Below are 26622 nucleotides of genomic sequence, written 5' to 3' on the forward strand. Positions count from 1 at the left end.
TAGTATGAAATAGTCTTAGTACGTTACGTCACAGGGCAACGTACGCACGCGCATACACATGCAGTGATATTCTTAGTCACTATGACGTCACCAGAATATTCTTAGGAACTATGACGTCGCACAGAATGCCGAGTATCCATAACCAACAGTAAGATAACCTAAAAGGGAACGGTTATTGCTCGAAGATCCACTTGTACCCAGAATTGTAGTGCATAACGGAATGGTCCCTTGCAGCCATTTGAAAATATAATGACAACAGGGTCCATCTTGCTATTCGCTACCTATGAAGTATATTGATTCATGCAAATAAAAGCTCAATATCGATTTCCGTAATAAAACCAAAGGTATTGTTCAATACATATCCTCTGATTTCTATGTTTTAACAGTGTTATGAGAGTTATGACATTATTTTCAGAGTTGTAACACAGTTATAACTTTATTATCTATCTAATTGAAGAGAAGCTTCGAAATCAGATGAATTTGGAAAGTTAGGCCCGGTTGCACAGAAGCCGATTAAACTTTGACCGTGATTAACTTCAAGAGAACCAATCAGAGAAGGCCTATTAGAAAAGAAGGCTTCTCTGATTGATTCTCGTAAAATTAATCACGTTTAAAATTTAACCGGCTTTTGTGCAACTGACACTTAGTGCCGTTTGAACAGTCACAGTTCAAACTGAATTTCATTTTCAAGTGGATTAAATCCGTATCAAGTCGTGTTTGTTATAATGTGTTTCATTTTGAGTTTAAGCCACCAACTGATTCAATTTCCTTTAAGCTTTGACTACCGTATGCAAACGGCCCTTAGTGTTTTTCTTAACCTTACTATAGTTTCTTTAGTTTTTCAAACCTCTTGTTCTTCTTCATTTGCTTACCGTAGTTGTTTTTCACCTTTTTTGTAATTTCTTGTTTTTATTTTCCTTAGGCTCACGATCAGACGAAAGTCTTGTGTGCCATTTGACCTTTTTTATATTTTTATCATGTATAGAAATTTTTTGTGTTTTTTCAATTGTTGTGAAAGTGGAGAAGAATCAATAAATTATTATTAGTATTCTCAGACAATTTTTATTTAATGCCATAGGTCACTATAGTCAACCGCACGAGAATAGTCTGATGGAAAAGATGAGTGCAAATTATGTTTATTATTGAAGAAGTTGTCAAATTGATAAATATTTTTCTAATACATATTTTGACTTGTAAACGTCTATGGGTTCGGGGGTGAGAAGGTACTCAGCCATTCCAATTTCCATCAGACTATTTTTGTGCGGTTAACTATAGTATTTGTATCCTATTATGCTGGAAGGATAAATACACATGCAGATAAAAATTCAGATGAAACAGAATAACCTTGTGATACTGTTGTTTTTTATATTCATCATTATTACATGAAAATCATTTTAAACTAGTTATTCTTGATTACATACTATTGTAAAATGCAGCTGAAATTTAATAATAGATTTGAACATATGGAGAACATGCTAAGGCTAAGTAGTAAGAGTGCCCCAGCTAGCTCTGTATTAACTGCTCAATGACATCGGCGCCACCCGACTCACTGTAGCTCATTTCTGCTATGTTCATTCCATGCACTATCTACACATGTTTGATTCAGTCTGTTGATGTTGATAGGGTACTGAAAAAATAAAAAAATTCATCAATCGAACAATTAGAAGTTTATTTAGTAGAAATATTAGTAAAAATAAGATTAAAAAATATAAGTTGGAATCATATAGTTGAAAAAAATGTTCATATTTTCATCAGACTACCTCCTCAGGGTGTTGACTTGAGTATTATTCAATTGGCAAAAATTTATCCAGATGTCCTTGACCTAAACTTCATCATATATACATGTATCTTCAACTTTCTAAGCCTTTCTTAGTCCTGATACCATCTTGATCCTAGAACACAATCTGAAACAGATAAAAAAATGATTATTTCCCCCAATATATTTGACTTTCATTATTAATAAAAGATTGATATCTCATATAAGGGTTATAACCGTTAGAAAAAGGATATTTGATTACTTCAAGTTACCTTAGAGGTGTTGATTTAAGACTCAAATAAGTGGAGATTTTTCATAGATGTCTTTTCTCCATTTTCTTTGTTATACTCGTTTTTTAACGTTTTCACAGCATTCATAACAAAATCTGCAACAAGAAAAATTAGTTATTTCAAGAATACTGGTATAATATTATTGAGTTAAGAGTAGAATATATTTTTTCATATTACCTTTGAGGGTGTTGATTGAATTTTTGATTTGCCGAGATTCTATTCATGATATTTTCTATTTCTCACATTTGGTCAGTTTTTTCTTCTTCATTTTTCAATTCCTTCTGCTTTTCTTTCAATTTGTCGATAGTCCTATAAAACAATGTGTAACAGATATAAAAAAATGTAATGTTAGAGAATATTTGAATTTGAATTGAATTCCCGATAAAAGAATCTTTAAAAAAATGTTTTTTTATGATTATTTTATTTTGCTAGTTATATATTCATGCATATGAAGAATGAAATATGTGATGTTGTTATTACCTCCATTGTGTTTATTGGAGTTTTGTATGAGCGATATTTGAAATTAAGATATTTAAAGTCAGACTCCTTCTTGTATCTCTCCCTCATTCTCTTCCTCTTCGTCTTCCCTCAAATCTTCCCATTTATTGCATTTTTTGTAGAATAATCTGTAATAAATTATAATTTTTTTCTGTAAATATAAATAATACTGTAATCGTATTATATACATGATGTAGGTATTTGATGAGCGAATATTTTATTCAGGTGTTACTGCTTCATTCTCTTTTCTTCATGCATTGTCTGATGTAGGTATCATCCATAACACCACCTTGAACGCGAAGAGAAAAGAGAAACATGAACATTCCGAAAGTTTATTTTATAATAATTGTAATGAGAAGTTTCATGAATAGCCTGTTTAAGAAAACCAATAGAAGATTAATTGATTCATGGTCCTCATCTTTCTGAGTGCCCAATTATTTATATTATAAAAAGTAAAATTTATTCTTCTATCAGACTTTTGATAAACTTATTCCTTCATCCAAATTAGCTCTAAATAAGTCATTCCGATTCCAAGTCATCCCAATCATGAGTAAAAAATAAATACAGAAAAATTTTCGATTGTACCACTCGAAATAGGTAAAATACTAGCCTGGATATCTTCAATGAAAAATAATAATAAATTTGGAAGCAATATCAATTATGTGATTTTTTATTTGAAGACGTTTTTAAAGTATGTGGGCTGAACACCTTGGTAACCTCATAGGTTGTTGTAGAGTCCGCACACGTCACTCAGGCAATAATTAATTAGAGTCTTATTTTGTGAAGTAGCTTAGCTCGGTATGTTTGATAAGGGTTGAGTTGATTACGGTAACTTGTATACAATGGACAACATTATTATGTGATTATTGGTTTGATGCAATTAAAATTTATATTTAGAAATACTATTCAATTAAATAGATAATTCAAGTAATGAAATAATGTTCTAGCTAAATAATAATAAATAATGGGGTTATTTTATTGGTTTGAACTCACCCCATTTGGTGCCAGCTTCATTCCACAATATTGCCAGGTTGTCGTTGATGGTACATCTTTTCCTCCATCCTGTTAGATTTCAGGATCGGTGATGTTGACTTTGGGGTAGTTGTAGTGCGTATTCAGTGAGTTACAACCGAATACGCAACTTCAAAATGTTGTCCGCTTTTATTGACTATATAAAGCGCTCTTGACAACTTATCATCACATTCCAAATTACAATTCAATATAAAATTTTTGGAATGTTTCAGCCATTCATACCCACCACTCTGTGGATGGTAGACGTAAATGTCGGTCTCCAAGAATGCAGCTGTCGAGAATATTTCGGCTTCAGTGGTCCATTCACCATCATTTCTCATTTTGACTAAATCAACACTTGGGAAGGATCGTTTAATAATATCTTTGGGGATGTTTCACAGAGACAAGTTCTCACAGAGACAAGTAGTGTTTTTTGAACGATATTAGTGTCACAGAGACAAGTTTCACAGGAGCAAGTATTTTATAAATGGCAGTCTCACAGGAACAAGTTCCCACAGAGACAAGCAGTTTCATAGAGACAAGGTCTCCGTCCAAAGTAGTAGCGTTATAAATGGCAGTCTCACAGAAGCAAGTTCCCACTGGAACAAGGTGTTTCACAGAAGCAAGGTCTGTGTCATAGAGACAAGGTAGCGAATGTAGGAAGAAGTTAGGCGTGTTGCCTACATCTGAACTTGAAGGCACTCCATTATTTGTTCTAGTAAATTGAATGTCTGCTGTTTTTTAATCATGCAGGTATATGATTATGATTAAAGGTTTATCATATAAGATAGGGATGGGTTGGTAACCTATTAGAATTAGATAGAAGATAACTTAAATAAATAAATAAATAAATGAGTTCTATGCAAATGTAATATATTTCTACCAAGCTCCAAGATAACTATTCCAATATATCTAATACGTATACATATAACCTTCAACCCGAAAGAATAATCAATATGAATATGAAATGGAATATATAAAAGCCAAATAGCCTACCACTGACCTATTCATCACCGCTTCTTAAAACCACATGGCCAAATGGTTTTTCATTATAATTCCTTCTTTCGTAATAAATTGTTTATGCTTTTGTACTCCTGAGCGAAGCTCGGTCCCCGATATTATGAGCTAATCATCTCTTCTTTTTCCGAGCTGCGGTCTCGAATTGTAAATATTCAAATTGATATAATATTAACTCCAGACAGTCACAGAGTAAAGCTGCGTCAACACCAATAGATTCTATAGATTCTATTAGATTGAACATAACTTATCATACACATGATGAACATATGTGTTTTTCATGTGCCGTTCAATCTATAATAATCTGTGAGGAAACACAGCTGTGGTATAAACGCAGCTTTAGATGCCAAGATTTATCATGGCGTTCCGAGTTACGGATGATAATGTCAATGAAAAACATCATTTTCTCATGAAATCTTTCCCATAAAAAATTTAACAGATTGTTGTTCTACAAGCGTCTCTACATGTTACAAAATGAAAATCCCAGTGAAAAACAAAAATGCCACTTGATAATTCCCAATCATCTTTTTAATCGTAGCTCTGATTCAACTGAGCAATAACTTTCTGAACTTACTGAGTTAATAAAGTAACATTTAAAATTATCATAAGCGCAATGGGACTTGGGATTCCATCAATTCAGAATAAGTATTGTACCGGTATTCATTTTTACAGGATTGAAGTAGTGCAACATTTAGATTAGCACACCAATAGATTTTATTTGTAGCGGAGTGAGTTCATTACTTTCATATCAAAGTTCTACTTTTTCCATTATGATATAGTACGACTACTGCAAAACAATGTCTGGTAGCCCTGGTAATGTAATGTAATGTAATGTATGGTTGATTGGAAGTCTCCAACCAGCCTGATCAGATTTCTTAGTGGGGCCATTGGCAAACATTTTAAAAAAGCCCTGATATTATTAAAATGACTTTATTCCTAGTAGATAGCATTTCTAGTAGATGGCTGAATATTCTTGTTACCACATTGCAAAGGATGTTCAGTGAGGTCTACTTTTATCTGGACTACTAGAGTATTGTAACTCCTAATGTCAGATTGAGTAAGAGCTTGAAATTTATTCCTATCTAGTGTACTCCATGTTCAATAATCTGCCTTTATCTTATATTAGAAGAAACTTGCCTCTGAATAAATTAAAAACGCACTAAATGTAATTCTGAATGAAAATGCTTATTGTTCCGTAAATTAATTTTCAAATTGTTGAAAATGTGATATTCAGTGCTGTGAGTTTATAAATAGTTTATGTCTTTTTTCAATGTATGACTTAATTTATTCAATTGGGTGATGATAATTATGACTTGATCAGACTGATTTGATGAATGATTACACTATTCATAAGATGACTACTAAGATGTTATGAATTGAATTGCTCATTTATTGTATAACAGACTATAAGCTGAATCCTTTAGACAAGGCCTATTCGCCTAATCAACATCCAAATTGTTTGTATTTATCGGTCAATATATTTCTTATTCCTAGACGCCAGCTAAGAAAGGGGTTTCAATTTTCGTAGAATAAGCACGTAATTCAGAACTGTATGTTTTTCAAAAATGTTGTGATTTCAAATTCAAATTTCGTTTATCATACACATAGGCTATACGAGAATTAAGAATTAATGAGAAAGTGTCCCGGAATAAGGTTTATGATTTTTGTTCTTCTGTATTTATACTAAGTGACATATTTATCAGTGATGGCTCTTAAACTGTAGGTTTATTATTAAATAACGAGTTTGGAGCACCAGAAAAATGGGATTATATTTTATTATAATAAATATTCAAAATTACGTTTTCAACCCACAATTATTGTCTTATTGTCATGTCCTTAAAGTTACTGTAAACCATATCGGTTGAGGACTAATCAAGGTTTATTTAGGGTGGTTTTAATTATTAGTTTATGTGTTACAAATAGTTCACCTAGATTTAGATGGCAATTGAAACATAATTGATCTAACTAAAGCATGATATTAGTGTCAAAGACAGAAATCTGCGTTTTATTTCATTATCATGAGAGAGAGAGAGAGAGAGAGAGAGAGTGAGAGTGCGAGATAGTGAGCCCGAAGAAAGGGTATGTGTAAGAGAGTGATGTGGTTGAGTGGGAGTGACAGAGTTCGATATATTATATGCTATATGGTGGGTGAATAATAGTGTGTCCCTTACGCTACACTCACAGATATATATATATATATATATAATATATATATATATATAGTACATAAACCATATCCATAGATTTTGGAAGCGGCATGCTATCTTTTCAATCTTTTGAAACAGCATTTATTGTCTAAGGTTGGTGAAAGAAGTTTTCTGCATTCCATATCTGCAGACTGACGTCTCGGGTATTAGAACCAAAAGACTTGCTTTATAGAACTATAAATACTCATTCAGTATTACAATGCCTTGCTTCCATGAAACAAAGCAAATGTTTCCCGTTAGGTACTTCTGGAAAGCCCGGTCAATTTGTCATCGGTGGTGTCCAGGTAGAACTACCCTGCTCATAGACTATGTTCACTGAAGCGTAAAACCAAAGTTAACCAAATGCTTCTATTTCTAAAAATTCTATTGCCAGGTATAAAGTACTGCACTTTGGCGGCAGGAAATATTTACATGTGTTTTCTATATTGTACCCTTCTGGAAAAAATAGATTTTTGTTCAGTATTGTTTGCCTCCCCTCTACGAGGATGCTACCTGTGCGTTTGCGTTGCGAGTTCAATAGTTGACAAAACACATTCAGTCGACATGGAATTGGTCAAGGAAATCGTAACGCTCCGTAATACTACATTATATCATATTGACGATGGATTTTTCTATCGGGTGACCTCCAGCGACCAAACGCGTATCTATTTAAAATGTAATGTACGCGAGTGTGCAAGTCGCGCCTCAATGCCACTTCGTATGGCAAATAGAACTTTTGATAGTTTTCTTATCACTATTAATCATAATCATCTTCCCAACCAAAAAGGGTTGGGAAGATGATTATGATTAATAGTGATAAGAAAACTATCAAAAGTTCTATTTGCCAAAGTTCTATGGCAAATAGAACTTTTGATAGTTTTCTTATCACTATTAATCATAATCATCTTCCCAACCAAAAAGGGTTGGGAAGATGATTATGATTAATAGTGATAAGAAAACTATCAAAAGTTCTATTTGCCATACGAAGTGGCATTGAGGCGCGACTTGCACACTCGCGTACATTACATTTTAAATAGATACGCGTTTGGTCGCTGGAGGTCACCCGATAGAAAAATCCATCGTCAATATGATATAATGTAGTATTACGGAGCGTTACGATTTCCTTGACCAATTCCATGTCGACTGAATGTGTTTTGTCAACTATTGAACTCGCAACGCAAACGCACAGGTACAATACTGAACAAAAATCTATTTTTTCCAGGAAGGGTACAATATAGAAAACACATGTTAAATATTTCCTGCCGCCAAAGTGCAGTACTTTATACCTGGCAATAGAATTTTTAGAAATAGAAGCATTTGGTTAACTTTGGTTTTACGCTTCAGTGAACATAGTCTATGAGCAGGGTAGTTCTACCTGGACACCACCGATGACAAATTGACCGGGCTTTCCAGAAGTACCTAACGGGAACATTTGCTTTGTTTCATGGAAGCAAGGCATTGTAATACTGAATGAGTATTTATAGTTCTATAAAGCAAGTCTTTTGGTTCTAATACCCGAGACGTCAGTCTGCAGATATGGAATGCAGAAAACTTCTTTCACCAACCTTAGACAATAAATGCTGTTTCAAAAGATTGAAAAGATAGCATGCCGCTTCCAAAATCTATGGATATGGTTATGTACTATATATATATATATATATATATATATATATATATATATATATATATATATATATATATATCTGTGAGTGTAGCGTAAGGGACACACTATTATTCACCCACCATATAGCATATAATATATCGAACTCTGTCACTCCCACTCAACCACATCACTCTCTTACACATACCTTTCCTTCGGGCTCACTATCTCGCACTCTCACTCTCTCTCTCTCTCTCTCTCTCTCATGATAATGAAATAAAACGCAGATTTCTGTCTTTGACACTAATCTCATGCTTTAGTTAGATCAATTATGTTTCATTGCCATCTAAATCTAGGTGAACTATTTGTAACACATAAACTAATAATTAAAACCACCCTAAATAAACCTTGATTAGTCTCAACCGATATGGTTTACAGTAACTTTAAGGACATGACAATAAGACAATAATTGGGGGTGAAACGTAATTTTGAATATTTATTATAATAAAATATAATCCCATTTTTCTGGTGCTCCAAACTCGTTATTTAATAATAAACCTACAGTTTAAGAGCCATCACTGATAAATATGTCACTTAGTATAAATACAGAAGAACAAAAATCATAAACCTTATTCCGGGACACTTTCTCATTAATTCTTAATTCTCGTATAGCCTATGTGTATGATAAACGAAATTTGAATTTGAAAATCACAACATTTTTTGAAAAACATACAGTTTTGAATTACGTGCTTATTCTACGAAAATTGAAACCCCTTTCTTAGCTGGCGTCTAGGAATAAGAAATATATTGACCGATAAATACAAACAATTTGGATGTTGATTAGGCGAATAGGCCTTGTCTAAAGGATTCAGCTTATAGTCTGTTATACAATAATGAGCAATTCAATTCATAACATCTTAGTAGTCATCTTATGAATAGTGTAATCATCATCAAATCAGTCTTATCAAGTCATAATTATCATCACCCAGTACAATTGAATAAATTAAGTCATACATTGAAAAAAGACATAAACTATTTATAAACTCACAGCACTGAATATCACATTTTCAACAATTTGAAAATTAATTTACGGAACAATAAGCATTTTCATTCAGAATTACATTTAGTGCGTTTTTTAATTTATTCAGAGGCAAGTTTCTTCTAATATAAGATAAAGGCAGATTATTGAACATGGAGTACACTAGATAGGAATAAATTTCAAGCTCTACTCAATCTGACATTAGGAGTTACAATACTCTAGTAGTCCAGATAAAAGTAGACCTCACTGAACATCCTTTGCAATGTGGTAACAAGAATATTCAGCCATCTACTAGAAATGCTATCTACTAGGAATAAAGTCATTTAATATATCAGGGCTTTTTTAAAATGTTTGCCAATGGCCCCACTAAGAAATCTGATCAGGCTGGTTGGAGACTTCCAATCAACCATACATTACATTACATTACATTACCAGGGCTACCAGACATTGCGCGAGGTCTACTGTTCACAGAACTACTAGTTATTTTTCCAACTGAATAGTTCAACAAATTCTATTGAGAGACATCAAGGAAAATGCAAGGTGCTGCATTGTGATAAAGTTACGTTCGGCAGACGCAAGTGTGTTTTTTGATGAAAATGGAAAATATGCAACAGAAGCTCTGGCATCCAATATATAATATTTTACCTGATTTCATGAAGAGTATGAATGAACGCAACTTCAGATCTCATCGAAAGTTTTAAAGATAGATTCTCTAAAAGTGCTTTTCACTCAAAGGAATAGTATTTCAACATTACTTCACATGAATGGTATAATGTTTTCTTTCCCTGTGTGTTGTGTATTTGTTACTGTGGGCTGTGTATTTTTTGTTCGACCATTTAGATTTTTTGACAAGTTCCAGATCCCCTGATTTAGGTGAGCAGTGAATGCTATTCAATCTATCTATCTAGTTACATCTATGCATGTAACTGGTTCATGAATTTGAAACATGAAACACCATTATGTAATGCACTTACCAAATGTAGTCCCAAAATAAGCACTACCAAATGCACTTCCAACTGGACAGTGGGTTAAGCAAGCTTCAAGCTAGTTGAAGGCTAGCTGACATTCCCCTACACTTATGGAGGCTTATAACATTAATCCATTGTACCTTGTTGTTCAATATTGTTTTTTCTCTATAATTAAACAAAATAAAATAATTTTTCTCTCCACAGATGCAAATCTTAAACCACAACCACATCTGCAAAGAAAATAGTTGTAAATAGGCTACAATGGACATGGTTGACGGGATCAATTCTACTTATTATAATATTCACTCTATAGTATTCATGATTTTCCAGATTTGAATGGAATAAAAAGCTTTTCAAGAAGAAAGAATATAGGTTCAAAGTTTCGATCAGTGATTTACTTGTCAAGTGATCAAATTGACTATATTGATGTTTTTCATAGAGGATACACTGAGAAATAATAAGTACAAGTTTTATAAAAATTGTTCTGTATTAAAAAATTTGCCTGAAAAACAAAATTATCAAAATAATCTATCACTTTTAAACAAAGTAGGCTATATATAATACTATATATATATATATACTATATATATATAGAATTTATATATATATATATTATATTGTCAAATATCGGCCTCACGTTGAAGCGTCATGTGTCAAGTTCTGCTCCTGGGAGGGGCATGAACATGCACTAAAATTGATAATTATAAACACTTACCAATTAAACAAAACTACAATCATAAATCATGGGCAATATTCCTCAACATTTAATGCCCCACTGTTTTGTTCCGTAGAAAGAAGAGGACGCAAAATGAATAAGTGATTTATGATTAGAATAGTCTGATTAAATAAGATAATTAAACGGTTGTGATATTTGAGGTTATGATTCAATGATAGATATTTGTAGGTTAGATCGGTTGATGTTTGTTTAATCGAATTGTCGATATCACTTAAGTCGATGTATTGAAGCAGAATGACTAATATATGGATGGGACGAATTGAAAAAGTTAATTTGCACAGCAGAGGGTTTGACGGTCTACAAAGGTAGCCGAAGTAAGGGATCTGAGACTCTAACTTAATATGGTAGGTGGCTATAATATAGTGAGGTGGAATAAATTCACTTTAAGAATAAAATACAGTGCAACTTGAATCTGCTGAAAATAAATCCTGTTGTCACTATGATCAACAGAGATAGTAACTTTGGAGTGAACCTTTTCTCCAAGTGATGACCAATATATCCAGAATCCAATACTTGTGCCGTAATTTGGAAAGATATTAGACCGTATGAAACAACAGGTAGAATGGCAAATCCATGCGAACCAGGTCTCTGATAAATACTATAGGTTATGTAGCGAAGTGCTGGACCAAAATAGTAAATATTTCGAGCACCGAGTTTAATTCTAACGTTGTCTATACGATCTATTACCTCTCTTTTCAACGTTGATCGGCTGATGATGCGGGATTCACTTCACCTCGGTGTAGCAGGCCGGTGGGAGTCGATTTACTATTTGATTCTGTGGGATACTCCCAATGACAGAATTATTACTTGATAAGAAAACGACCACCACTTACCACCAGGATAGGTAATAGTCTAATGATAGATACTATACTCGCTACTGTATGACTATTGCAAAACAGGACGTGTCCTGAATGATCAATGTGTGTCAGTCGAGAAAGAACGAATTTGGAGGTAAAATGAGGTAAATCCAGTTTAACAAAACGGTAATATGGATATATTCTGATAGATAAACTGTTACAGCAAATATGGAATAAATTAATGAACAAATTATGTGAATGATAATTTTCGATAGATGCAAAATAAATATTGGTTGATAGTAGATTTGAATTTTAATTTATAAATATTATATAGAAAGTTCGGTATTCTTCAATTAAACAAAATGAAATGGATAGTAGCCCTTAGGAAAGGGTCATAAACTGAACTAGTTAAACAAGAAAAAACAAGTTAATATGAATAGTGATTCAGAAAATAGAATAAATTAACAATTGAAATTATTCTCAGGATGTGGTTTCGCCTAAGGAAAATAGACCTTTTAGCTAAGTACAGCGTGGATAGTTAAATGTATTTAATATTATAAAAATTAATTATGATAAGTTTTGTACCCTTAAAACTATAGTCATGACTTTTCTAACTGAACGAATTTATGCGCTGTACAATTTTCGCAGATTTATGGGGATCCCCTTTTATATTCGACAACTTACGTAGACTTTTGTTTCCGTTTTTGGTTTTTCGAAATATATTCGGCCGTAGAATATATCGTTCCGGCTGGGTCCTTCCACGTGGCGAAAAATGTTGAACAGACTTCACTGATATAATTTAGGGGTTTATTTAAATGAAATTTAAAATCTTAATATCACAATTATTATAGAACTTTGGAACAACCTTTTAAAATACAGAAAACGAAGATTAAGTTACATGAAACAGAAATTAAAGCTTTTAAACAATTAGGTACGTGGACTAGGTCTGCATCCTACCGATGATCCTTGCAAAATGCCTCGTGTCTTCCTCTTCTAATTTTCACTTCAATTTCTTTTCCAATTTTATCTTGCCAAATTTACATATTAATTCGGATTGGTCCGATCCTGTGACGTAACCAATCAAAGACCTTAAAGATGCATATCTCTTTAAGGTCTTTGTAACCAATACGCCGAATGGGTGGTGTCACTGTGTCCAACTTTAAAGCTTTAAATATGGTGAAATTCCTGGTTCGAAGTTGTTCCAAATTATTATATAGTTTTTATAATTATAATAATACATAAATAATAGAATTCGTCTATGATGATATACTTTAAATTGGTTTCAACGAACAGCTAATGATTATAAAACATAGACATGCTAGTATAAATACAGTAGACAAAGTATATATGTTTTTATAACAATAACGAATAACATAATAATAAATATTTCTTCCTATTTTTTTGTTTATTGTTTTTTATACGCTAGTATATCGACCCTCAACGTTATATGGCTAATCTAGTTTGTTCAATATATTCAACAAGTAGATTTTCTTGTAGTTTATTAAAAAATATCGGGCTTATTTGGCCTAGAAACGAAAGTATAAAATGAAAAGTTTAATTTGGTTTAATTGTAAATTTTAAGTTTGTTGGTGTTACCGTGTTGAGGGAGTGCATATTGCAACGTTGTTCCAGGGAAACAACAGAGCACACAATTTTTCAACATAGTAGAATCTTCGAATAACGCAAACGATAATATGAAAAATTATAATAGGTACAAGAATAAAAGCATTCTACTAGCATTCTACATTCGAGTAGCCTACTTAAGCTAGTAGTAGATTTGATTTTTATTGTAAAATATAATAGTGTACATAAAATTTTTATATGAAAAATATAAATGTGAAAGAATAAAAGCATTCTACTAGCATTCTACATTCGAGTACCTACTTAAGCTAGTAGTAGATTTGATTTTTATTGTAAAATATAATAGTGTACATAAAATTTTTATATGAAAAATTATAATAGGTGAAAGAATAAAAGCATTCTACTAGCATCTACATTCGAGTAGCCTACTTAAGCAGTAGTAGATTTGATTTTTATGTAAAATATAAACTGTACATACATTTTTTTGTCTTGGATTGGAAGTTTTCAAGAAAGACTCTATTGAGTTAATTTACTGATTTTCACTTTTCGAAGGGAAAAGTGTAAATTTCAAGTGATAGCTTCCTATAATAGTGTCTGGTTAACCCCTTACTTTGTACTACCACGGCGAGGTGGAACAATCCTTGGGTCTCCCCGCCCTTCAAAGCCATAAGCTAATAATATAATAAAATTGAAATGTGTACTATATTTTTTTGTAATCAATAATTCCCATTATAATCGATCTCTATTATTCATCAACTACCAATAATTAATCTTTCTTTTAATATTTCACTAGTATAATTAGGCCAAAAGGCCTACACACATGATTTTTCTTTGAGTACTAATGATCTTGACAACTATATCTCTATAATAGATTGCTGTATATTTCCTACTTTGTTAAGAAGAATCATTTATCAAGAAATATGAAATTTACGAAGCAATCAAGTAGATTACTACTGCTTTTCAATACTACATAAAATATGCAAATGATATTTAATTTTGTCAATTATTTTACCGTTGATACAATAATAATGTAACAGCTATGTCTATATGTCTATATATATATATTGTGACGTACCAATGATCGTACAGCCCTCAAATACAAAATAAATTTGTTCATAGGCTAGTACAAGAACGGAATAGCTCCTATCACCGTAGAAACATATAATCTTATCTGAGGTCGATAGACGATCGCTATACTAACTTACAGGCAAGAAATAAATAAATCTGTAATTGTATGCCTTCCAAAAAATTAGTCAATGGAAAAAACCATATATGTTTATATGCCAATGGATTAGAACGGTAAAGTTATATTGAAAGGTTAGTTTCAAAATGTAAACATAACCCCGAAACAAACCAAGGCCAGCTCATTAACAAGTAGCAAATTGAGAAGGCGTTTACAACTAAACATCGATCAAGAAATAATATAAATATTAACCAACTTTTCATTTTATACTTTCGTTTCTAGGCCAAATAAGCCCGAATATTTATTTATTTAAACTACAAAGAAAATATACTTGTATGTTGAAAATATAGAACAACTAGCTTAGCCATATTAACGTTTGAGGGTCGATATACTAAGCAATAAAAAAAAAAAAAACAAACAAAAATAGGAAGAAATATTTATTTATTATGTTATTCGTTATTGTTATAAACATATATATCTTGGTCTACTGTATCTTATACTAGCATGTCTATGTTTTATAATCATTAGCTGTTCGTTGAAACCAATTAAAAAAGTATATCATCATAGACGAATTCTATTATTTATGTATTATTATAATTATAAAAACTATATATAATTTGAACAACTTCGAACCAGGAATTTCACCAATATTAAAGCTTTAAGTTGGACACAGTGACACCACCCATTCGGCGTATTGGTTACAAAGACCTTAAAGAGATATGCATCTTTAAGGTCTTTGATTGGTTACGTCACAGGATCGGACCAATCCCGAATTAATATGTAAATTTGGCAAGATAAAATTTTGGAACAAGAATTGAAGTGAAAATTAGAAGAGGAAGAACACGACAACCATTTTGCAGGATCATCGGTAGGATGCAGGCCTAGTCCACGTACCTAATTGTTTAAAAGCTTTAATTTCTGTTTCATGTAACTTACTCTTCGTTTTCTGTATTTTAAAAGGTTGTTCCAAAGTTCCTATAATAATTGTGATATTAAGATTTTAAATTTCATTTAAATAAACCACCAAATTATATCAGTGAAGTCTGTTCAACATTTTTCGCCACGTGGAAGGACCCAGCCGGAACGATATATTCTACGGCCGAATATATTTCGAAAAACCAAAAAACGGAAACAAAAGTCTATGTAAGTTGTCGAATATAAAAGGTCCCCATAAATCTGCGAAAATTGTACAGCGCATAAATTCGTTCAGTTAGAAAAGTCATGACTATAGTTTTAAGGGTACAAAACTTATCATATTAATTTTTATAATATTAAATACATTTAACTATCCACGCTGTACTTAGCTAAAAGGTCTATTTTCCTTAGGCGAAAACCACTCCTGAGAATAATTTCAATTGTTAATTTATTCTATTTTCTGAATCACTATTTCATATTAACTGGTTTTTTCTTGTTTAACTAGTTCAGTTTATGACCCTTTCCTAAGGGCTACTATCCATTTCATTTTGTTTACTGAAGAATACGAACTTTCTATATAATATTATAAATTAAAAATTCAAATTACTATCAACCCATATTTATTTGCATCTATCGAAAATATCATTCACAATAATTTGTTCATAATTTATTCCATATTTGCTGTAACAGTTATCTATCAGAATATATCCATATTACCGTTTTGTTAAACTGGATTTACCTCATTTTACCTCCAAATTCGTTCTTTCTCGACTGACACACATTGATCATTCAGGACACGTCCTGTTTTGCAATAGTCATACAGTAGCGAGTATACTATCTATCATTAGACTATTACCTATCCTGGTGGTAAGTGGTGGTCGGTTGTTCTTATCAAGTAATAAATTCGTCATGGGAGTATCCCACAGATCAAAGTAAATCGACTCCCCCGGCCATGCACCGAGGTGAAGTGAATCCCGCATCATCAGCCGATCAACGTTGAAAAGAGAGGTAATAGATCGTATAGACAACGTTAGAATTAAACTCGGTGCTCGAAATATTTACTATTTTGGTCCAGCACTTCGCTACATACACCTATATTATTTATCAGAGACCTGGTTCGCATGGATTTGCCATTCTACCTGTTGTTTCATACGGTCTAATATCTTCCAAATTACGGCACAAGTATGGATTCTGGATATATTGGTCATCACTTGGAGAAAAGGTTCACTCCAAAGTTCTATCTCTGTTGGATCATAGTGACAACAGGATTTATTTTCAGCAGATTCAAGTTGCACTGTATTTTATTCTTAAAGTGAATTTAATTCCACCTCACTATATTATAGCCACCTACCATATTAAGTTAGAGTCTCAGACCCTTACTTCGGCTACCTTGTGTAGACCGTCAAACCCTCTGCTGTGCAAATTAACTTCTTCAATTCGTCCCATCCATATATTAGTCATTCTGCTTCATACATCGACTTAAGTGATATCGATAATTCGATCAAACAAACATCAACCGATCTAACCTACAAATAATCTATCCTTGAATCATAACCTCAAATATCACAACCGTTTAATTATCTTATTTAATCAGACTATTCTAATCATAAATCACTTATTCATTTTGCGTCCTCTTCTTTCTACGGAACAAAACAGTGGGGCATTAAATGTTGAGGAATATTGCCCATGATTTATGATTGTAGTTTGGTTTAATTGGAAGTGTTTATAATTATCATTGTTAGTGCATGTTCATGCCCTCCCAGGAGCAGAACTTGACACATGACGCTTCAACGTGAGCCGATATTTGACAATATATATATATATATTATATATATATATATATAATATATAGCCTACTTGTGTAAAAGTGATAGATTATTTTGATAATTTTGTTTTCAGGCAAATTTTTAATACAGAACAATTTTTATAAAACTTGTACTTATTATTTCTCAGTTTATCCCTCTATGAAAAACAATCATATAGTCAATTTGATCACTTGACAAGTAAATCACTGATCGAAACTTTGAACCTATATTCTTTCTTCTTGAAAAGCTTTTTATTCCATTCAAATCTGGAAAATCAGTGAATACTATAGAGTGAATATTATAATAAGTAGAATTGATCCGTCAACCATGTCCTATTGTAGCCTATTACAACTAATTTTCTTTGCAGATGTGGTTGTGTTTTAAGATTTGCATCTGTGGAGAGAAAAATTATTTTATTTTGTTTAATTATAGAGAAAAAAACAATATTGAACAACAAGGTACAATGGATTATGTTATAAGCCTCCATAAGTGTAGGGGAATGTCAGCTAGCCTTCAACTAGCTTGAAGCTTGCTTAACCCAACTGTCCAGTTGGAAGTGCATTTGGTAGTGCTTATTTTGGGACTACATTTGTAAGTGCATTACATAATGGTGTTTCATGTTTCAAATTCATGAACCAGTTACATGCATAGATGTAACTAGATAGATAGATTGAATAGCATTCATGCTCACCTAAATCAGGGGATCTGGAACTTGTCAAAAAATCTAAATGGTCGAACAAAAAATACACAGCCCACAGTAACAAATACACAACACACAGGGAAAAAACATTATACCATTCATGTGAAGTAATGTTGAATATACTATTCCTTTGAGTGAAAAGCACTTTTAGAGAAATCTATCTTTAAAACTTCGATGAGATCTGAAGTTGCGTTCATTCATACTCTTCATGAAATCAGGTAAAATATTATATAATTGGATGCCAGAGCTTCGTTGCATATTTTCCATTTTCATCAAAAAACCACTTGCGTCTGCCGAACGTAACTTTATCACAATGCAGCACCTTGCATTTTCCTTTGATGTCTCTCAATAGAATTTGTTGAACTATTCAGTTGGAAAAATAACTAGTAGTTCTGTGAACAGTAGACCTCGCGCAGTTAAAACCACAGCCTCCATCAGGGTGAATTATGTGCTGTTATGACGTTTCGGCGAAATATCGATGTCTAAGCCACTAATGGCTGTTTGAAATGTATCGTCAATAATTATTGATATAAGTATAATTATTATAATTAGAATGATAATAATTTGTTGTAAAAAACTTCTATCATACGAGTTGAAATACCTACTTACCGAGTTGAAAGCAGAGAAATCAAGAGAAAATAACAAGCTAACTACTTTAAGTTATCAATATTGAATGCCTCATCGCTTGCAATAGTTCACACGACAGCTGATTTTTACCAAATAACATTGGGATTTAATTGCATGCGTCATTTCATGCAATAATAGTCCACTCGACAGCTGATTTATGATGAATAGTCTATAGTCTGATTTTTACGGTAATACTGGCGTTTGAAGAGACTCTTTTTCCTTTTGTTTTATCCTTAAAATGCAAAATTTCAAAAAACCTTGTATATATATAACGTTGACGCGCAATTTAAAGAGTAACATACCTGTTAAATTTCATTGAAATCTAATGCCGTGTTTCGCCGTAAATGCGGAACAAAAATTTTGACATAAAGAGAAATGCAAACCGTCGACTTAAATCTTAGACCTCACTTCGCTCGGTCAATGAAACTTTGGATATCTGAGTTCTTTTAAATTACTATTCTTTTATTCTTTATTGATTGATATAATAGTATCATTCTATTCTACTTGATCTACTGAGCCAGTACCATTTGTTTTTTTTTCATAGCACATGGCACTATTGAAATTAACTGTTCTATTGATTTATTCTAACTTTGTCTACAGAATTGTGAAACTGCATATGAGGAGTACTGTATGTTTAATTTGTTTGTTTCTTCACGTCTGCATCTATTTTCAGTTTGAAGAACTGGATATCAATCTTGATTATTCAAATTTCTTATTGTTCACATACACACACATTATTACATACATATAAAAAAAGATGATACACAATTTTTTTGGAACAATAATGCTCAAGGTAAAAAACTGTGAGGGGAAAAATCTAAATTTTCACATGAAAACGTCACTCGAGAAAATTATATCACCCGGCCTCACAACAGAGAGTCTTAGAGTCCTTGACTTAGAATAGTTAATCTCACAGTTGTACAGTCAGTGTGAGTGAGATTTTCTGCACACATCATGCGGAATACGCCGGATGGATCGCCTCGTATAATTTGAGGATGGTGATAAGGATAAGAAACATGATTCTGTTAAAAGGAATAGTCTCCATCTCCATTATATTCTTATATAGGGATTTGCTGTGATCATGTTTCTATAATTTTATCAATTCGAAGATCAGCCTTCAAAAATTAGGTAACTTATACATTTCAACTCACGTTGCTACACTTTTCAACTAGCAAAAGGACAGAGGGGATTAGTATTATTATTCTCTAGAGCCCTGGAAATATCTCTGTTATTGTTCTTGGTACCTTATACAAAAGGGACTCCATAATACAAAACAAATCAGTCCTTGCCGGACAAAGCTAGAGGAAGAAAAAAGAAGAAGAAGAAGAAGAAGAAGAAGAAGAAGAAGAAGAAGAAGAAGATGACAGGAGGAGAAGAAGAACAAGCGAGAAAAGAAAAGATAATAGAAAAAGGAGACAGAAGAATAAGGAAGAAGAGGAAGAAGATGAACAATAATAAGAAGAAAAAATATAGATAGGAGAAGATTATAACCGTTGAGTACACTATTATCTATAACCACTCTTTTGACGAATTGAAAACTTATAATTACTGGTGGTACTCCCATACAGTAACGTCAGGGGGGTATTCAAATACCGTTTTGATAACATCTTTCCAATATTGTTACTTCATCTAGAAGTATATAATCTGTTCTTTCTTACTTGATATCACTTATGTATAAGTTACTGCAGAATCAAAATTATTTTATATTGACTGAACAATTAAAAGTCACATTGAAATAGTTATTTTGAGTTTGGTAGAAAGAATACATTTACATGGAACTCATTTATTCATTGAAGGCAACTCCATAATTCTAATAGGTTCTGATAACACCTAATGATAAAAAGGTGTTCAATGATTAATGACCTAACAACTTGAAATATATTTCAAATTATTTAGATTAAATTGATTCTACTCGGTGCAAGTCAGCTTCACATTTGTACATGTCTTATTGTATCGAATTATTAAATATTTATGATTGGTAAAACAAAATTTTAATCGGGACTAGTAGTTCTATGAACAGTAGACCTCGCGCAGTTATAAAACACAGCCTCGTCTATACTGTCCATAAGAGTAAATCCTGTTTGTATGTTGTGTCGGCAAGATGTCGGTGTGAAAACGGCTAATGGCTGTGGGTTTAGTGTTCAAAAATATGCTAACATCAAAATCTAATCTCCTTCAACTTACTGGCAACAGGTCAGACCGAGTTGAAAGCAGATAAAGGTCGAGAGAAAATACTATGTTTTCTTTACGTTATGAATTGCATGCGTCATTGCATGCATGAATAGTCAACACGACAGCTGATTTTTACTAAGTTACATTGATATATTAATTGCATGCGTTATTGCATGCAATTAAAAATCCACTCAACAGCTGAATTATTATGGAGATTCTATTCTGATTTTTACTGTAATATTGCGTTCGAAGGAGACTTTACCTATTGTATTACCTTAAAATGCAAAATTTTCAAAAAACCTTGTATATACGTCGAGGCACAATTTAAAAAGAAATATACCTGTCAAATTTCATGGTAATCTATTGCTGCGTTTCGCCGTAATGCGGAACATATAACATAAAGAAAATGCAAAGCCGTCGACTTGAATCTTAGAACTCATTTCACTCGGTCAATAAATCGAAATTTAAGAACCACAAATATCCTGGATGAAAAGGGGAATCAATTGTTATGTATAGATTTGAATCTGAATGTCTAGGATCCACTAAACAGTCTACTAAATTCATCATTTTTTTCTCCACAGGAGAAACGTTTAAAGCTGGCTTCAATGATGTCACCACATTATTAACATATGTATATTCTATATTTATATATGTTGTCACGTGGATTGAAGGAGCGTTGTTTGTGACGTTGTTTGTTGATTGAAGAAAGATTCTATTTTACTATTTAAATAAATCATAATGTAATTTACTTATCCACTTCGAGATTTACATAGTGATAATAAGTAGAAATGAAATGGTATAGCAAACACTTCAGTGCTATGTAGGCCTACTGTATTGTATTCTGTAGTGTCTTATTTTTTACTAAAGTGATGAGTATCAAAAATACTATCATTCAGCATTGTTATGTATATTTTCAATGTCATTTTTTTCTCTTTCTTTTCAATAATTTAAAATTTGTTTTATTTCAAATAAGTAGATAACTTAACTATTGTTTGTTTTTAATCATATTATTTGTATTTATTTCTTTCGTATTGTTATAATACTTGATAGAGAGTTGAGTGTAAGAGAGGGTCGACTGCGCCCTAACTTCGCTTCTAAGAAAAATAAAGGCAGTCATTCTATTCTATTCATGTCACCATAATATATATGTATATATATTAAAAAACAGATGACATCCAATTTATTAGAGCAAATTGAATGCCTTCATCTTCATGTGTAGGCAACACACACCCAACCTTGTTCCTGTGAGACAGACCTTGTCTCTGTGACACTACACTTGTTCGAATGGGACTCTACCCCTCTCTTGTTCCACTGACACTACTTGTTCCAGTGAACAGACCTTGTCTCTGTGAGACTCACCTTGTCTCTGTGAGACTCACCTTGTCTCTGTGAGACTCAACTTGTCTCTGTGAGAACTTGTTCCTGGAGACTGCCATTTATAAAACGACTTGTTCCTATGAAACTTGTCTCTGTGACACTAATATCGTTCAAAAACTACTTGTTTTGTAAAATCGTTCAAGTCCAGTACACCATCTTCATCTTCAAACTCATTATCATGTCTTCTGCCTCGCTCATCATTATGTCTATTGGCAAAGTTGGCTTCCTGTTGTACAGCAGATAGAATGGTGAGAAGCCTGTGCTCGAGTGTTTAGAGGTTCTCAGAGCAAATAGAACGCCATCCAACACCTCTGGCCATTTCTCAATATTTTTTTGAAGGACCTTGAGCATAAAGTTTTTTATTGATCGATTCTGTCGCTCCACCATCCCATTTGCCTGTGGATGGTATGCTGAGGTCATCCTCAAATTTACTCCAGTCAATCTCTCCATTTCTTCGAATGTTTTGTTCACAAATTCCCTTCCCTGATCTTTTATTTGCACATCTGGGCATCCATGTCGACAGATTATGTTTTCATACACAAACTTTGCTGTCTCCTTCGCTACTTTACTCCAAAGAGCCTTCGCCTCGGTCCATTTTGAAAAGTAGTCTATGGCAACCACCATATATTCCATGCCATCAGACTCTGGCATTTGAACCAAATCAATGCCAATTTGACTCATCACCTTCTTTGGTACGGGTATAGGTTGGGGAGCTCTGGAACAATCTTCAGACGTTGAGGATTCACATTCCTACATGCTTCACATTCTCCAATATACACTCTGATGTCATTGCAAAAACTGGGTCAATAATATCGCTTAGCTATCAGCTCAATCGTAGTATTCATACCGCGATGAGATGATAGTGCTTTAGCCTGTACACTACTATCAAAACCTTCATGTACAGTCTTTATCACCTCCTGCTGTTCGTCTTTGTTCAAAATAACTCTGACATGTACTGATCTATAGACACCATCATCATCTTTGATTCGCTTTTTATAGTACATCTCATCATTCTTGAGGAAATACGGTTTGCATTGGTATATGAAGTTGGATCGCTGTCTTGGAGTTAATAACTTCGAAATTTTGTTTGTCTGGAGATATGTGTATGCAGCAGCCAGATGCAGATGCTTCGCAGAATTGTACTCTCCATTTTGTTGATGGACACCTGAATCTGTTTTAAATGAAAAAGAATTAATAATTGATAGCTTATTAATGATTTATAAGTGTAAATTAAAAATGTTGTATCATGATCTATAATTAAGCATTGAGAGATAGAAATAGATTTTCTTCTTTTTCGCTTTTACCACGACTTATATTATCAAACAGAAACATTTCTAGCCTGTCAAAATTGCTTTTCGATATAAATGTTGCAACATTTACTCATTCAATCCTAAAATGCTATTCAATCCAATGAAAATCTCACTTATCACAACATACCATAAGAATGAGAGATGTAATGTTCAGAAAAAAACATTTTCCCATGATGTATTGATGTGGAAAAATAAATTTCCTTTCAACCATTCAAATCTGGAACATGATCAGCACTACTGGAATACCATATCGAGGATTATATTCCACGTACACATGAAAAAGGGGTTGCTTGCAATGTATATATGGTAGTTCTGCTATTTAATAATATTATATTATTTGGATACCTGAGAGATGTCCAGGACCACTTTTTTCATGCAAAATTCCTTGTGCCAGATACAGAGTGGCCCAAAAACCTCGTATTTTCGGTTCATTTTCCAGTTTTCAGCCATTCACGCCAAATACTGTAATCGGACAGAGAAATTTCCTTTCGCCTCTCTTTGATCATAAAATGAGATTATTTGGAGCTCTCTATCTTCAATGAGTATTGAGTTATGATTTTTAGAAAATGTGTGAAATTAAAAAAAAAATCAATTAGAAGGATTTTAGTTTTGAAATTTTGATCCTTGAAGTGTCCTTACGCGCGCCTCTCCACTAGGATACTGAAATGAAGTGCATCTAACGGGTCATTCTAATAGAACATAATCTCATGAACTTATATTATCATTGTGCAAAATGTCACTGTGGGAACAACATAGATGATGATGATGATGATGGCTGAAGCTAAAAAATCGGGTGTTTTTCACAATACAAGGAGCATTGTTGTTAGGTGTACCTGGAAATCTACGTGAAATACCTAGTCTCAGATTGTAGAGCACAGAATTACGCCCAGAGGGATTTTGAATTTCACATCTAGATTGTAACAGTCGGGATATATTGTTGATCAAATACTAAATACTAAATATATAAAATAATTATTTCTTAAAATTTCACTCATTTTTGAAAAATCATAACTTAGTACTCATTGGAGATGGAGAGTTCCGGATAATCTCATTTTATTCAGAATTTTATAATCCGAGAAGAGGCGAAAGCAATTTTTTCTGTCCGATTACAGTATTTTGCGGAAATAGCTGGAAAGTGGAAAATGAACCGAAATACGAGGTTTTTGGGCCGCTCTGTATCTAGCACAAGAAAATTTTGCATGAAAAAATAGTTCTAGACTTCTCTTATGTATCCAAATAATATATTAAAAAATCAGAACTACAATGAAATTTGTAAACACCAATGTATATAGTGACTGGACCAGTGGTTCAATATTGAAGATTTGAAAAAGTAGCAATTCAGCATTGATGTTATTCCATTGAATGTAGAGCCAAGTTTCAAGTTATTCTATACACACTATGATCATGATATCATTCATCCCTTGGGTTGGAGAACTCGCTCAAGAACTCTAGGATTGTAATCTTCAAAACACGCAATTTTTTTTAAACAGTTGATGAAAATTATGAGAACATAGAAGGTTTAATTGGGGATCCTATTTGGGATGAAAAATTACCTTTCAAAAATTACTCTGTCGCTTCAACATCTTTGACCCTCATGTAAATTCGAATTCACTTTTTTAATGAGAAGGTGATCATGCATACATGATTCCGATACAGGGTTCCAAGAGAAAATGAATACTCTTCATTGTTTCTTTTCATTTCGAACTGCTTGTAGATGATCACTTTCAAATACTCAAATTAAGACGAAAATAAATGGCGAAAACCGCACATTGATATATTAATCTGTATAATATTGTTTGTGTGAAAGTTGTAGATTATGTTGCACATTAACCACCTGGAATATGACCATCTATCTATACTTCTATAATTGTACAATATTCTATTTATATGTACAATATAGTTATATATCTAGTATACTATTTCTTACTTCCTATACTATTAAATGAGCAATTTCTGTATAAATATGTTTTTATGTTTATGTGTTTATACATAATATCGGGGCACCGAGGTTCACTCGTTATTTTTATTTATTGATAAACAGAACACAATTCTCTAAAATAATCGTGTTTATATTTCACAGCTGGCTATATGTGATCTTATGAATTTCGGTGATGTGATATTTTGATTTTTTACATACTCATTCGCTCACTCACTTTTTTACTATCCACAGCTGCTTCAGCCAAGGATGAACTATCCTTTCAATGTCATTCAGCGAGTTTCCCCAAGGATGAGACCTAGTGCAATCGAATTTCTATATCATAAACCTCCTATGTTTCAAATTTCGTAAAAATCGTTAGAGCCGTTTTCGAGATCCGTTGAACATAAATATCCAGTTATAAATAAATATAAATAACCAGATATAAAAATACAGAAATTGCTCGCTTAATATAATAGGATTATGTCTGTATGTCACCTGATCTTGAAAACGGCTCTAACGATTCTCACGAAATTTGGAACATAGTAGGTTTATAAAATAAAAATTCTATTGCACTAGGTCTCATCACTGGAAAAACTCACTGAAGGATATTAAAAAGATATTTCATCCTTAAAAAACAGCTGACAATTTCGTCGTCTGTCGATAATGGATGATGCGAGTGCGTGTGCGAGAGTGAGACAGCTCAATCAGTGTTGAGCTGTTGAACTATATTGCATTTGATCCGCTGATTTCACAAGAAATTATATGTGGCACGAAATTATTAATGATCAACATAATATCTGATTTGTAGACATGACTAACGATATGATTTCATTCAAGTATGTATTCAAAACAAATATTGTAGCAAACATGAACAAATAAAGTTCAAAATTATTTTACAGTTGTAAGTGATTAGTGAGTGTTATTTTGATATTCAATTCGGTTTGTAAACAATCTACATTCGAATTTTTCTGTTTTCAAATGTTTGAACTGAAAATTGGACTTAAATTTAAAAGTGTATGGAACATAACGTCCTTTTCGTACTGTAGAGTATAAATCGAAATTCGGGAAACATACAGTTTTGGGCTGTGCCTGTTGGTCCTTCTCCAATAACTTTTAATAATTGTATTCTGTGCATC

General features: G+C 32.7%; 1 long non-coding RNA gene across 3 annotated transcripts; it reads right to left on the reverse strand.

Moving 5' to 3' along the window:
- LOC120354511 lies at positions 1–4043 on the reverse strand. Of its 3 annotated transcripts, none has more exons than XR_005573088.1 (5): positions 3538–4042; positions 2527–2672; positions 2224–2355; positions 2029–2141; positions 1–1904 (listed from the first exon to the last, which is right to left on the reverse strand). It is a non-coding gene; the product is annotated as an uncharacterized LOC120354511 (long non-coding RNA). The 3 variants fall into 3 exon arrangements; XR_005573084.1 differs by having other exon boundaries at positions 1–1627; positions 1761–1904; positions 2029–2355; XR_005573083.1 differs by having other exon boundaries at positions 2029–2355; positions 3538–4043.
- Between the last annotated feature and the right edge of the window lie 22579 nt (positions 4044–26622).

This window comes from Nilaparvata lugens, chromosome 1 (assembly GCF_014356525.2).
Source record: "Nilaparvata lugens isolate BPH chromosome 1, ASM1435652v1, whole genome shotgun sequence".
Classification (NCBI taxonomy): Eukaryota; Metazoa; Arthropoda; class Insecta; order Hemiptera; family Delphacidae; genus Nilaparvata; species Nilaparvata lugens.